The following is a 15,317-nucleotide window of genomic DNA, read 5'->3' as shown; positions in this document are numbered from 1 at the left end:
TTTTTTTAAAAGCCAGAAGCTACAAATACTGCAGCTGCTGACTTTTAAAATAGTGACACTTACCTGTCCAGCGCGCCCGCGATGTCGGCACCCGAAGCCGATCTCTCGATCGTCTCTCGGGTGCTGCCGCTGCCATCTTGGGTATGGGAATCAGGAAGTGGAGCCTTTCGGCTTCATTTCCCGGTTCCCTACTGCGCATGCGCGAGTCGCGCTGCGCAATAAGGATGGACCCGCTGCCTCTGGGATCTGTGTGTTTCCCAGCAGGCAGCGGGGGGACTTTCGGAAAGGGGCGTAATCTACGCCCCTTTCCGCAGAGAGCTATCCCGGAAATGGGTGCAGATACCTGTACTGTACAGGTACCTGCACCCCCCTCCCCCCTGAAAGGTGCCAATTGTGGCACCGGAGGGGGGGAGGGTTCCCATGAGCGGAAGGTCCACTTTAGGGTGGACCTCCGCTTTAACTGCTTCCTGCCCATTCTATAGTCAAATGACAGCCAAGCAACAGCTTTCCCATCCTGGGTGGATATCATATGACATCCTCCTAGTTGCGTGCCTCCTGTGCACTCTAGCAGCAACGCTGCTGTTCTAACTGGCACCCGCTGTGTTTGGTGCATAACAGATCGTTGTACTGAGCATGTCTCGGTGCCATGTGATCACTGTGATTCATGACAGATGTACACAATGAATGGCTTTAATTTATAACCATCCACTCTGTACTACTGTATGATCTCTGTGATTGGTCACAGTGATCACATGGTACATGCAGGACCAATCACAGCACATCTGTATCATGAAATAGCTGTGGCCAAACAGAATAGTACCTACTGGCAATAAATAGATGCCATTCATAAAAATTATTGCTTATAAGGCCCCTTTCACACGGGGCGGATCAGTAATGATCCGCCCCGCGATGATCCGCTCGCTCAGCGGGGATCGCTCCGTTTGTCCCCGCTGAGCCGGCGGCGGACAGGGCGGTCTCCGCACACTGTGCAGGGACCGCCCTGTCAGCTCTCCGCTCTCTTCTATGGGGATCGGATGAGCACGGACCGTCTGTCAGTGTTCATCCGATCCGCTCTGCAGACGGATAGAAAAATAGGATTTTCCTCTGTCTGCAGAATCGGACAGTAGCGGAGGCGGACGATATCGGGTGTCTGCGGATGTTCATCCGCATGACACCCGCTATCCCATAGGGATGCATGTATGTCTGTATTTCATCCGCAAACGGATGGATGAAATACAGACATACCGTCCGCATGTGTGAAAGGGGCCTAACGGTGAATGGAGCCTAACTGCTCAATGATTGCAGTATTCTAGTCTGCATCTCTCCAAGGTAATACTGATGATCATCATATTTGGAAAAAAAATCTTGATCACCTTCCCAGGGCAGTACAGTGTCACTATGATAACACTGTACTGCTCTGCTCACAGTATGTAAAAACAGATTGTAAAAAAAAAGAAAAAGAAAATAAATTATGGAAAAAAAAGTTTAAAAATCACTATGATGACACTGTGCTGCTCTGGTGACAGTATGTAAAAAAAAAAAAAAAAAATTGTAAAAAAACAACAAATTTTATTTTCATCTTTCCAGAAATTTATGACAAAAAACTAACAACTTCAAAAAACTCACAGTGACTCTAAATACTTTGGACTGTCTACGTTTAAAGGTGTCATTTGGGGGTATTTTTTAGGTCCTCAAGAAATAAGATTAAAAAAAACAGTGGTGATTCAATACGCCATAAGAAAACTCTAGCTGTATCAAAAAAATGATAAAAATTTACAGTGTTGCCTGACTAAGTAATTGGCATTCAAAGCGTGACAGTGCTGAAAGTTGAAAATTGGCCTGGGCAGGAAGGTGTCCAGTACCAAAGTGGTTAAAATCCTCGTTCTTTCCGTTAGATGTTTACCAACATAGTAAATTCAAGTTAAAGCGGAGGTCCACCCTAAAGTGGACCTTCCGCTCATTGGAATCCTCCCCCTCCTCCGGCGCCACAATTGGCACCTTTCAGGGGGGAGGGGGGTGCAGGTACCTGTACAGTACAGGTATCTGCACCCACTTCCGGCGTAGATTCTGCAGAAGGTACGCCCCTTTCCGCAGAATCTACGCCCCTTTCCGAAGGTCCCCCGCTCCCTGTTGGGAAACACACGGATCCCAGAGACAGCGGGGACCATCCTTATTGCGCAGCGCGACTCGCGCATGTGCAGTAGGGAACCGGGAAATGAAGCAGAAAGGCTCCACTTCCTGATTCCCATACCCAAGATGGCGGCGGCAGCACCCGAGAGACGATCGAGAGATCGGCTTCAGGTGCCGACATCGTGGGCACGCTGGGCGGGTAAGTGTCATTATTTTAAAAGTCAGCAGCTGCAGTATTTGTACCTGCTGGCTTTAAAAAAAAAAAAAAAAACGGCGGACTCCCTCTTTAAATATTCAATAAAACCTGAAATTTTCCAGCTGTCATAAAACCCCTAACACTTTTACACAACAATGAGAACGTTACTAGAACTCTTCCATATAAATATAAATTATGCTTTCTAACCCTTAACTATTATCCACTAGCTGTCCATAGGCTGCCTATAAATGGCCTGGACCTGGCTAGAGCTGCAGCCGTAAGCTTGGTAGTTTTTACCAGTCTGCAACCAGATTTTTACTAAAATTAATCTGGACAACTGTAGATCCAGGTGATCACTTTTACAGTACTAAGAAGGTGCCAGCCCCCACCTTGCCAGCTAGACTGGTTCACCAATCTCCTTTGCAACTAATGAACCTGGAAGTGACAAGCATTTCATCATTTCCAGGTTCAGAGCTGTCATTCCTCGGCTACTGTGGTTGGGTAAGCAGGTAAACAAGCATGATCTACGCTTGATTGGCTTAAGTGAAGGGAAAAGGTGACATTAGGGCAGAGGTTCTCTGAGTTTGACATCCGGTTCAGCCCACCATTCACAGCCACTGTGCCTACTGGGATGATGGAGCCTGATGGAGAACTCTGAGACTAGTTCCCCATCAAGTCCATCTTGCTTGTGATTGACAGTGAATTGCAGCAGGCTTTTTGGACCAATAACAGCTATGAATCCATCCACTGCCATTCACTGTCAGTCAAAAGTAAAGAGGACTTAATGGGGAGCTAGTCTCTCAGTTCCTCATCAGGCTCTACCAACCTCTAGCTCACAACTCCTCAGCCATGTGTATGCCAGTGTGAGGCTGCACTCACACCTGAGTGTATCATCTTTAAGCATTTTACCATCATTTTTATGCACGATTTTGGCATGTTTTTATGCACAACTTGCACATTGTTAGTGTTTTTTTTTATTAACCAATAGAGAAAATTATTATTTGTTGCATCATTTGTTGCTAGGTATTTTTTTATCAGCTTTTTTAGCTTTTCTATTAGCGTTTATTTTTATTATTATTATTATTATTAATTTATTATTATTTTTTCGTTAGGGTAAGGGGTTAGAGTTAAGGTTAAGTTAGGATTAGGAGTTGGGGTTAGGATTATTTATTTAGGATTATTTATTTATTTTTGTTGTTAGGGTTAGGGTGTTAATAATACTACCACTACTAATAATAATAAAATGAATAAATAAATGTAAAATAAATACACAAATAAATAAAAATACTCATAACTAAATGTAAAAAATGAATATTAGGAGTAATATATAAATAATTAGGCCCTGACCTTAACCCCTAACCCTAAAAAAAATTAAAATAAATAAATAAATACAGTGAAGGAAAAAAGTATTTGATCCTCTGCTGATTTTGGACGTTTGCCCACTGACAAAGCAATGATCAGTTTATAATTTTAGGGGTAGGTTTATTTTAACAGCGAGAGACAGAACAACAACAACAAAAAACGCATTTCAAAAAAGTTATAAATTGTAAATTGATATGCTTTTTAATGAGTAAAATAAGTATTTGACCCCTTTGCAAAACTTGACTTAACACTTGGTGGCAAAAGCCTTGTTGGTAATCACAGAGGTCAGACGTTTCTTGTAGTTGGCCACCAGGTTCGAACACATCTCTGAAGGGATTTTGTCCCACTCCTCCTTGCAGATTCTCTCCAATTCATGAAGGTTTCGAGGCTGACGTTTGGTAACTCGAACCTTTAGCTCCCTCCACATATTTTCTATGGGATTACGGTCTGGAGACTGGCTATGCCACTGTACATGTGCTTGAGTAGGGGGGCCTTGTGGGCGGTGCAGGATTTCAGTCCTTCACGGCGTAGTGTGTTACCAATTGTTTTCTTGGTGACTATGGTCCCAGCCGCCTTAAGATCATTGGCAACATTCTACCGCGTAGTTCTGGGCTGATTCCTCACCATTCTCATTATCATTGAAAGTCCATGACGTGAGATCTTGCATGGAGCCCCAGACTGAGGGAGATTGACAGTTTTGTGTTTCTTCCATTTGCGAATAATCGCACCAACTGTTGTCACCCTCTCACCAAGCTGCATGGCGATGGTCTTGTAGCCCATTCCAGCTTTGTGTAGGTCTACAATCTTGTCCCCGACATCCTTGGACAGCTATTTGGTCTTGGCCATGGTGGAGAGATCGGAATCTGATTGATTGCTTCTGTGGACAGGTGTCTTTTATACCGGTAACAAGCTGAGATTAGGAGCACTCCCTTTAAGAGAGTGTTCCTATTCTCAGCCCATTACCTGTATAGAAGACACCTGGGAGACAGAAATCTCGCTGATTGATAGGGGATCAAATACTTATTTCACTCATTAAAATGCAAATCAATTTATAACTTTTTTGAAATGCGTTTTTCTGTATATTTGTATTGTTATTCTGTCTCTCGCTGTTAAAAAAAAAAAACTACAGTTAAAATTATAGACTTATCATTTCTTTGTTAGTGTGCAAACGTACAAAATCAGCAGAGGATGAAATTCTTTTTGCCCTCACTGCCCTAACTAAACACCCTAACCCTAACAATAAATAAATAATAATAATTATTATTATTATTATTATTATTAATAGTTTGGGTAGGGTTTGGGTGTTTATTATTATTATTTTATTATTATTATTATTATTATTATTATTAATAATAATAATAATAATAATCTATTATATATTTTTTAAATGGTTTCATTTGAGCAGAAAATTATGCAAAAACATGTGACAAAACACGCAAATGCACACAAAAATGCTCAAATGGTGCATTTCCATTCATTTCATGGGAATAAAAACACACCAAAAATGTTTCAATTTGCCCGATTACAACTACAAAAGAAGCTCCAGAACTTTTTTGAGCTTCAGGCATTTAGCTTCAGGCGACTTGAGTGGGTATGTTTTCCAGAGCCAGCTACGTGTAAATATTTCAGTTTGAATTTTTAGGAGACATTATATTTTCTAGGTTGATGTATATATAGCACTTTGTTAAATGACCTCTAGATGGCGCTTTAAGCACATTATAGGTTGATATATATATATAGCACTTTGTTAAATGGCCTCTAGATGGCGCTTTAAGCACATAAACAGAAAATGCACTGTAGATGAGAAAATCATTTGTGTAGACGTGAATCTACGTAAAATGTATCATGATAATTGATTCCTTGATGTACTGGTGCAAACGGGTATATTTTTAAGAAAAACAGTCTCTACATTTAAAGAATGAACCATTGGCATTATCCAATCATACATAATATATAATACATAATTTATGGGAAGAAATAAGGCACACAAACCCCTATATTTTAAAATAAATGAAGGTATAGAGGAAATGTCTATATAATCGAATAGAACTAAATAAAGTGTTTTCTGAATATGTGCGCATTTACATATTTATTAAATTTTTTGGTCATATTTCTTTTGTGGGTCACAGGAATGTACTTACTTTTGCTCTTTTGTGACCCAGAGTCAGCGTATATTACCTTCTGTCGCTGCTCCAAGCTATGAAGAAATCCCGACCATACTGTCAGGATCCACTCAGCTGCCTGTTTGACAGCTGGCTCCACCTTCCAGCGTGTGGATGGGAGCCGGAGCCAGCCACTCCTGTCTCCTCTTCTGCCTGGCCCTCCAATGAGCCCTGGAGGATCAGAGCGGAGAGTGGTGACTGACAGTCATTGCTCTCTGCTCTCTACTTCGAGCAGACCGAAAAAATAACATCGGCAGTCATATGGATCTCTCAGTTCTTGGCGTTAGAGAAAGACTGTCCTCCTTGGTTTCCACCTGAAGCTGCATTCATAAAACATTTCTTCACCATCTATTCTGATGCCATCATTTTTAATATGTATTTAAAGAGTTGCAGTGTTGCACAGTGGCTTATTATTTCCCCCTTCTGCATTGTAGCACTGGGGTCCTTAGTTTGAATCTTGTCTAAGGCCGCGTACATACGGGCGGACTGTATGGCCTACTTAGTCCGTCGAAACACATTTCAGCGGACAGTCCGCTCGTGTGTGGGCTTCAGCAGACTTTTTCAGCGTGCAGTCTGGCGTACTAAGTATTTCGGATTTTCCGTAATTCTGTCCGTCATACTTTGGTTTCAGCGGACAATACGGTCGTCAGTGTGCTAGTTGGACGGACTAAGAATGGCGCATGCCCAGAAAGGATTTACACGGCGGAAGGGTGCATTGCTGTGTATTGGACTTCCTATTTCTAGTCCCGTCGTACGTGCTGTACACGTCAGCGCGCAAGCTTTCGACGGACTGTTTGTGCATCCGTGTGTGGTCAAGTCCGTTCATTCGAAAGTATGACGGACTGTCCGTCGGATTGTATGACGGACTAAGTAGGCCATACAGTCCGCTCGTGTGTACGCGGCCTAAGGCACTATCTGCATGGAGTTTGCATATTCTCCGTGTTTGTATGTTTTTTCTTCCACATTTCTATTACAGTACATGCTGTCTAAATTTGCTATTGTACAGTCCCTTGAAAAAGTATTCATACCCCTTGACGTTTTCCACATTTTGTCATGTTGCAACCAGAAACATAAATATATTTTATTGGGATTTTATGTGATAGACCAACACAAAGTGGTACATAATTGTGAAGTGAAAGGAAAATGCTAAATGGTTTTCAAATAAATATGTGAAAAGTGTGGCGTGCATTTGTATTCAGCCCCCTGAGAGAATACTTTGTAGAACCACCTTGTGCTGCAATTACAGCTGCAAGTCTTTTTGGGGATGTCTCTACCAGCTTTGCACAATGACATTTTTGCAAAATAGTTCAAGCTCTGTCAGATTGGATGGAGAGCGTCTGTGAACAGCAATTTTCAAGTCTTGTCACAGATTCTCAATTGGATTTAGGTCTGCACTTTGATTAGGCCATTCTAACACATGAATATGATTTGATCTAAACCAGTGGTTCTCAACTCCTGCCCTCAGGACCCGCTAACAAACCAGGTTTACAAGATAACTGAAATACATCACAGGTGATATAATTTGCTGCTCAATGATTGCAGTATTCTAGTCTGCATCTCTCCAAGGTAATACTTAAAATCTGGCCTGAGGACAGGAGTTGAGAACCACTGATCTAAACTATTCCATTGTAGCTCTGGCTGTATGTTTAGGGTCATTGTCCTGCTGGAAGGTGAACCTCTATCTCAGTCTCAAGTCTTCTGCAGACAGGTTTTCTTTCAAGATTGCCCTGTATTTGGCTCCATCCAGCTTCCCATCAACTTTGACCAGCTTCCCTTTCCCTGCTGAAGAAGAGCATCCCCACAACATGATGCTGCCACCACTATGTTTCACAGTGGGGATGGTGTGTTCAGGGTGATGTACAGTGATTTCTGCCACACGTTTTGCTTTTTTCTGAAAAGTAAAATTTTGGTCTCATCTGACCAAAGCACCTTCTTCCACGTTTGCTGTGTCCCCCATGGCTTCTCATAAACTGCAAACAGGACTTCTTGTGGCTTTCTTCCAACAATTGCTTTCTTCTTGCCACTCTTTCATAAAGGCCAAATTTGTGGAGTTCACAACTAATAGTTGTCCTGTGGACAGATTCTCTCACCTGAGCTGTGGATCTCTGCAGCTCCTCCAGAGTTACCATGGGCCTCTTGGCTGCTTCTCTGATTAATACTCTCCTTGCACGGACTGTCAGTTTAGGTGGACGGCCATGTCTTGGTAGGTTTGCAGTTGTGCCATACTCTTTACATTTTTGGATGATGGATTGAACAGAGCCCCGTGATATGTTCAAAGTTTGGGATATTTTTTTTATAACCCAACCCTGCTTTAAACTTCTCCACAACTTTATCCCTGACCTCTCTGGTGGGTTCCTTGGCCTTTATGATGCTATTTGTTCACTAAGGTTCCCTAACAAACCTCTGAGGGCTTCACAGAACAGCTGTATTTATACTACGAAAGTTCGAAAGTCTGTTCGTTTTGAACGTGATGACGTACGAAGGGACTAGAAAAGGAAGTTCAATAGCCAGTAGCCAATAGCTGCCCTTTGGTCCGTCGGACCAGCATACAGACAAACAGTTTTCCGGATAGGAATTGAGTCTGTCGGACGGATTTAAAACATGTTCTATTTCTAGGTCCATCAGACATTTTTTTAAGAAAAACGATCGGATTATCCCACACACAACCGGAATATCCAACGGAATGATTCAGTCAGATCTATTCTGCCGGAAAGTCCGGTCGCGTGTACGCGGCATTAAGGTTTTTCTGACGGAATTCCACTGAAATTGCCTTGCGCACACACGATCACACCAAAGTCCGACCGTCAAGAACGCAGTGATGTATAACACGTATGATGGGAATAGAAAAAGGAAGTTCAATAGCCTGTAGCCAATAGCTTCCGTCTCATACTTGCTTCAGCTCATGCGTTGTTTTTGGTCCGTCAGAACAGCATACAGACAAACGGTTTTGCCGATAGGAATTGGTTCAATCGGAAATATTTAGAACATATTCTATTTCTAGGTCCGTCAGAATTTTTGTTGTCCAATGGGGCATACACACGATCGGAATATATTATGAAAAGCTCCTGTCTGACTTTTTCTGTCGGACATTCCGCTCATGTGTATGCAGCATTACTCTAGATCCACGCTATTTTGTGCAGGTTCCTCCACCCTGCTACAAGTCCTGTGTGTCCTGTATGCACACCATCATTTGTTTTAGCTATGCACTAGTTAGTATCAATGATCTATATCTACCTAGCCACTGGCTAGTGTGACAATTGAATAGGCTGGCATCACAAACCAATGCTGATCAATGCTATTCCCCCTAATAAAGGCAGTATTGGCAGCATCTGCCAACTCTACTGCACTAATCTCCCCTGCTTTCCCTTCTTCATGCACAGGAAGCCACAAAAAAGTCAGATGGAAGCATACATGGCCAACCACCTTCCATATGAAGCTTAAAACAGAGCCAATGCATCTATTTCAATACAGCAAAATACAATGTACTTAGAAAGCTAAAGGCAATTATCTGGATTAGCCTTAGTCATCTGAAATCTCACTGGTTGTTATGAGCTGCTGCACTTTGCACATCATGGCTGCTCTTTCAACTGCCTTACCAAATAAGGCCAAGATTTATAAACTAAGTTGGAATAGTGCTGCTTATGCCGCGTACACACGATTGGATTCGCCGGTGGACTTGGTCAATCCACCCGTGTGTGTGCTAGTCCGCCGAACTTTTGAAATTAATGGACTTGCCCACACACGGAGAAAAGTCTGTTCATTTTGAACGTGACTCCAGGTGGATGGAACTAGCAAAGGAAGTCAATGACACCTCGCTAGCCCCATCACCTGGTATGGATTAAAGGGGAACCCCTACACCAAAAAAAAACGGCGTGGGGTCCCCCCCAAAGTTAATAGCAGACCCTTATCCGAGCACACAGCCCGGCCGGTCAGGGAAGGGGGTGGGGATGAGCGAGCGCCCCCCACCCTCCTCCTGAGCCGTACCAGGCCGCGTTCCCTCCACATGGGGGGTGCTTTGGGGAAGAGGGGGCCCTGCGGCCCCCCCACCCCTAAGCACCTTGTCCCCATGTTGATGAGGACAAGGGCCTCTTCCCGACAACCCTGGCCATTGGTTGTCGGGGTCTGCGGGTGGGGGGCTTATCAGAATCCGGGAGCCCCCTTTAATAAGGGGGCCCCCAGATTCCGGCCCCCCACCCTACGTGAATGAATATAGGGTACAATGTACCCCTACCCATTCACCTGGGGAAAAAAAGTGTACATTAAAAAAAACACAACACAGGTTTTTAAAATACTTTATTAGACAGCTCCGGGGGTCTTCTCTTCTTCCGTCTTTGGGGGTCTTCTCGCTGGACTCCTCCACTATCTTCTGGTCTTTTACTAGCTCTTTTACTAGCGGAGGAGCCCAGCTTTCTCCTTCGTCGCCGCCGACGGCCGGGGGTCTTCTTACGACTTTGGGGGTCTTGTCCTGCTCTTCAGTTCTTCTTGCCCGGGCCTCCGCCTCCTTCTTCCAGCTCTTTTACTAGCGTTGGCCTGGTCTTCTGTCGCTGTCGCCGCCGCCTTCTGCTTCTTCTTCTTCCTTCTTCCGATGTTGACACGACGCTCTCTCTGGCCGTAATGGCAGGAACGTGTTGTTCGGCGACTTATATAGGGACAATGGGCAGGGTGACCGGGTGATGTCACATGGTGACCCCGCCCCTTATGCTGTCACAGCCCTGGGACTGACATCATAAGGGGCGGGGTCATCCCTTCGCTAGTTCTGTCTACCTGGAGCCACGTACAAAATTAACGGACTTTACTCCGTGTGTGGGCAAGTTCGTTCATTTCAAAAGTCCGGTCATGTGTGGGCAGGTCCGCTCATTTGGAAAGTCTAGCGGACCTTCGCTGCAAAGTCCGGCAGGCCAATCATGTGTACGTGGCATTAGAGGCAGTTCAACAGCCTTCATAGAAATCCAATTTCCTTCCATAGACTTTCCTCAGTGTTCACAGCAAACCATACTACAAGATAGCATACTATGTAGTAAGCAAATCTGACATCCCCATGTACAATAGTAATACAATGCAACAAAATGAAAAGTTTGAAAATGTTAATGGACCGTGCTTACAATTTCCACAGATGCACATGCAAATTATGACAGCTTCTCTTTAAATATCATTCATGTGCTTTATCGACCCATCTTTCAGCCAGTATTGAATTTTCAGTATCAAAATGTTTCATCTCTAAAGACTGTGTTCCATTCACTACAAACTGCGCAGCCATTCAAGCACACACATATAATTATTTATTCTCTCAATGATATTGCACAGTTAGAATTATCTAGGCCACTCTGGCTAATATTGATTTTAAAAGCACAGCGAGTCGTTAAGTAGCTTTAGCTTTCACTGACAAAGCTGTAAATGTTATTAAAGAGTAAGAAACGGCTTAAAGAACTGCAGGCGAATATTACAGACTCCATGCAGAAAACACACAAACATATACACAGTGCCTGCCTTCAACAGGATTTTTAGGATGTTTATGTCTCCCACTGGAATTCTGCTTGTAAATCTTTGTTGTGCAAGTCTTTTCAAGGAAACCTTTCCTAAGAAAAACAGGGAGGCTGCTGACTTCCTCTTCTGTGAATCCCAGTAACCTGACTTTCATGCCAACCCTCTTGCTTGAGTTACTAAGCAACAAAAAATATGGGGATAAAACCTCTGATTTTATTTTGACTTCTTGAGCGGGTCATCCATGTTTATTTTTTGTTGTTGTTTAGCCAGATGGAGTGGAAAAGTTTGTGATCATTTAACCACTGTGATTGACTGTCGCAGCAATCATAGTAATCAGGAGCCCCACCCACTGTCACCCTATCAGAAACAGTAACCAGGAGGCTGTTGGTGAAAGCCTGGTCACTGTCCTGATGGTGTGTTTTTTAGCAAAGAACAGTGTAGCTTATATCTGCTTACAGTCGTAGATATGGCCCTGCCACCATGCTGATGCATGCGATAATAATGCAAATCGGGCACCCCAAAAGGTTGTATGAGAGGGCCAAGGCAGCCATGTTCTTCACAATTCCTAAGTCAGCCATGACATTGTGTAACACTAGGAGACACATAAAAGCACTTTTTCCCTTTACATAATCCCAGGAAGGCATCTTGTACAATTAACAAACTTTGCATTCCAAACACCCTTATCAGTACTTTGATAGGATTAACAGACTCTAAGCCCTTGTACACACGATCGGAGATTCAGACGGAATGTGTCCGATCGGAATGTTTTGTTGGATATTCTGACTGTGTGTGGTCTGCATCGGACTGTTTCCGCCGGAATATTCCTCGGACCAAATTTTCCAACTTGCTGGAAATTTTTTCTGACAAAATGCTCCGATCGGACATACTCCGATGATGTGTAGAGAATTCCGATCGGACAAAGTGCCACGCATGCTCAGATCAAATTCCTACATCAAAGCTATTGGCTACTAGCCTGAACGTAGTCCCGTCGTAACGAAATTACGTCATCACGTTCTGAAAGATCGGAACTGTCCGACCGTGTGTATGCAACAGTTTCGGACAAGATCCATCGGACAAAATCCGACAGACCAAATCTGACGGATTTGGTTGTCGGAATCTCCGACCGTGTGTACAAGGGCTAACACAATCCAAATCTCAGTCTTGTGGCATTTCAAAATATTCAAGCCTTCAGGTTTGAGTAACTTGAAGCTTAACAAACATCCCACTTCGCTAAAATCTGTTTATCACATGTCAAAAATATCTCAGCTGGTAGAACAGCCGAATACGCATTCATTTCTAGTTACTTGTTATTAGCAAAGAATCAAAAGTTCAGTGTATTTCATAACTCCTATGCTGATAAAAGTACACCCAGAACAAGAACATGTTTACCTGTATCAGGCGATTAGCAGCATATTCAAAGGTACTAAAGGCAAAGTGAACATATCACCTCTTGTAGGTGAAAGAGAAATCCGATACCCATCATATTTGTATTCATTCAAAGGGTAATTTCCTGCTTGACAATATTATATAAAGTTACCAAAATGCAACCTGCAAGTATTCAAAGATATTAATGCCCGCATAAAACATGCATTTTTGGAGTGTCCACTACATGGTCATAAACATGTTGACATCCCATCAGCCACGCCTCAGACCTTCGCACTGGTGGGATCGTTTCTGTCCACACCCTCTTCAAGGACCAGAAAAGTGGGGCTGCATCCACAGTCGGGAGCTCTCCTTTTACATTCAAAAAAAGGAACATCAGCCAAAATCTATGAGAGCCACTGATCCATCTTATGCTCATTGATTGGACTCTGCTGAATGCTCAGAACCAGGAGATTGTTAAGTATTTTCACCCTTAATTTCTTTTTACATTTTGCCTTATTGTTTCTGTGTTCATTTATTTGTAACAAAATATATTTTTTGCACTATTTTACCTTTTCTATTATTAAACATTATTCTGAAAGGTGTCAATATTGTCTGTAATGCACTAATGCAGAACTCAAAGAGGAGTTCCAGTCTCCTGTGAAAAAAATAAGTCAGCAGCTACAAAAACTGTAGCTGATGACTTTTAAAAACAGCCACTCACCTGATCCAGCAGTGTGCTCACCCCAGCCAGTTTCACCTGCTGTCTTCTTTCCTTCGACACTGGTATCTTAACTATGGGCACCCGGCTGTGAAGCTGCAAGCTGTCCCTACTGTGCATGCATGAGCAGCGTTGTGCATTTGAATGGTCAAGCAGTCAACTGGGACCTGCCACGTGTCCCAGAAGACTCCGGGGGGGGGGAAGGAGGAAGGGAGGAGAACCACAACTTCTGATCGCCTAAGCGGTTGGAGCAGAAGTGGAAGCAGGTACCTATCAAAATTGGGTACCTGCTCCCCCTGTCGTTCCTTACCTTAGAAAAGGTAAATGTCCCACTCATCATTAGCCACACTGTTGAATTTAAATTGTATGATTTAGCAGCTACAGAAGCCAGGTGAGTTGGATGCCTGTCTCTCCCCCACATTCAGTGCTGCTTCTTCCAGCTGCTATGCAACTAGTGTGTCCCTGCTGCCCTTACACACAGCCTTTGCCCTATCAATAGACAAATCATGAGTTTGTGCTCTGTGTTTAAGTGCAATGAGGGAAGTAGAGAGGCATTCGGCACAAGCAGAAGAAAGACATTCGACACACCTAGAACACCTAGACGTGTCAAATTGGGAAACTTTAGAAGGGCATTCAAAGGTCAGACTAGCCTGCAAATTCACTAGAACAGCTAACATTCACCAATATTTGTTCTTTAATGGGAAAATGTGGCAAATATGGTGGATGGCTGAAGTATTACAAATATGGAGTTAGTGTAAGTGAAGTCATAGAAAGCCCCAGGAAAACACCTCTCCTAAATTATCTAGAACACTGGAAAGTGAGTAGTATAATGGATAAGAGGAGGAGATCAGGGCACTGGTGATTAACATGTGAGCTGTAGAGGGGAGGATAGATGAGGCATTGGTATTTAACATGTAAGCTATATAGAGGAGGAGAAATTAAGCACTGGAGATTAGAATGTGTGCTGTATAGAGGAGGAGATCATAGGCACTGGAGATCAGAACATGAACTGTATAGAGGAGAACATCAGAGGCACTGGAGATCAGAATATGAGATGTATAGAGAAGAACATCAGAGGCACTAGAGTTTAGAATGTGTGCTGTATAGAAGGGAAGAAATAAGGTACTGGTGATCAGAGAGATCTATTTAGAGGGAAAGAGATGAGGAACTGAAGATCAGAATGTGTGCTGTATAGCGGAGACATCACAGGCACTGGAGATAAGAATGTGTGCTGTAATGGGAAATGTGGCAAATATAGTGGACGTGTAAGTGGTAATGCAAGTGAAATCATGGAAAGCCCCAGGAAAACCCCTCTCCTACATTTTCTGGAAAGAAGGACATATAGAGGAGGAAATGAAGAGCACTGGTGATTAGCATGTTCGCTGTATAAAGGAAAAGAAATGAGGCAATGGAGATTGTAATTGCATGTGTCCCCTTTGCTTCTTTGGATGGATTTGTTTCACCAGTAATAAACCTTACCTAAAGCATACGTGGTCTGATTCCTGCTTCCTTGAATGTAGCCTGAGAGTGAAATTTATAGAGATCAGGGGCACTGTAGATCACGTTGTGTATGATATACAGGAGAGGAGATCAGGAGCATTGAAGATCAAGGTGTGTGTTGTATAAAGAGGAAGAGATGAGGCACTGGCCATCAGAATGTGTGCTGTATGGTCATAAACATGTTGACATCCCATCAGCCACGCCTCAGACCTTCGCACTGGTGGGAACAGAGAAAGATAACAGAGGCAACAAAGATCAGGATGTGTTATAGAGGAGAGAGAATAAGGGACACAGGAGATCAAGTTGTGTGCTGTACAGAGGAGGAGATCAGAGACACTGGAGATCAGGATGTGTGCTCAATATAGGAGGAAATCAGGGGCACTGGAAATCAGGATGTGTG

At 43.3% G+C, this 15,317-nt stretch overlaps 1 protein-coding gene across 2 annotated transcripts in view; it reads right to left on the bottom strand.

Annotated features, from left to right (window-relative positions):
- LOC143961885 (actin-binding protein WASF3-like) overlaps positions 1-15,054 on the bottom strand; it is an 88,865-nt gene extending 73,811 nt beyond the window's left edge. The window contains exon 1 of one of the 2 annotated variants that reach the window (XM_077472179.1): positions 14,897-15,054. The gene's annotated coding sequence lies outside the window, so the exon portion shown is untranslated. The remainder of the gene's footprint in view (positions 1-14,896) is intronic. The other variant, XM_077471508.1, reaches the window with a different exon arrangement.
- Positions 15,055-15,317: the final 263 nt, after the last annotated feature.

This window comes from Lithobates pipiens, unplaced genomic scaffold, assembly GCF_037356315.1.
Source record: "Lithobates pipiens isolate NorthernLeopardFrog02 unplaced genomic scaffold, aLitPip1_a1.2 Scaffold_1, whole genome shotgun sequence".
In the NCBI taxonomy this organism is placed as follows: domain Eukaryota; kingdom Metazoa; phylum Chordata; class Amphibia; order Anura; family Ranidae; genus Lithobates; species Lithobates pipiens.
Note: the sequence above shows the minus strand (reverse complement) of the source record. Positions and strands in the feature narration are given on the sequence as shown.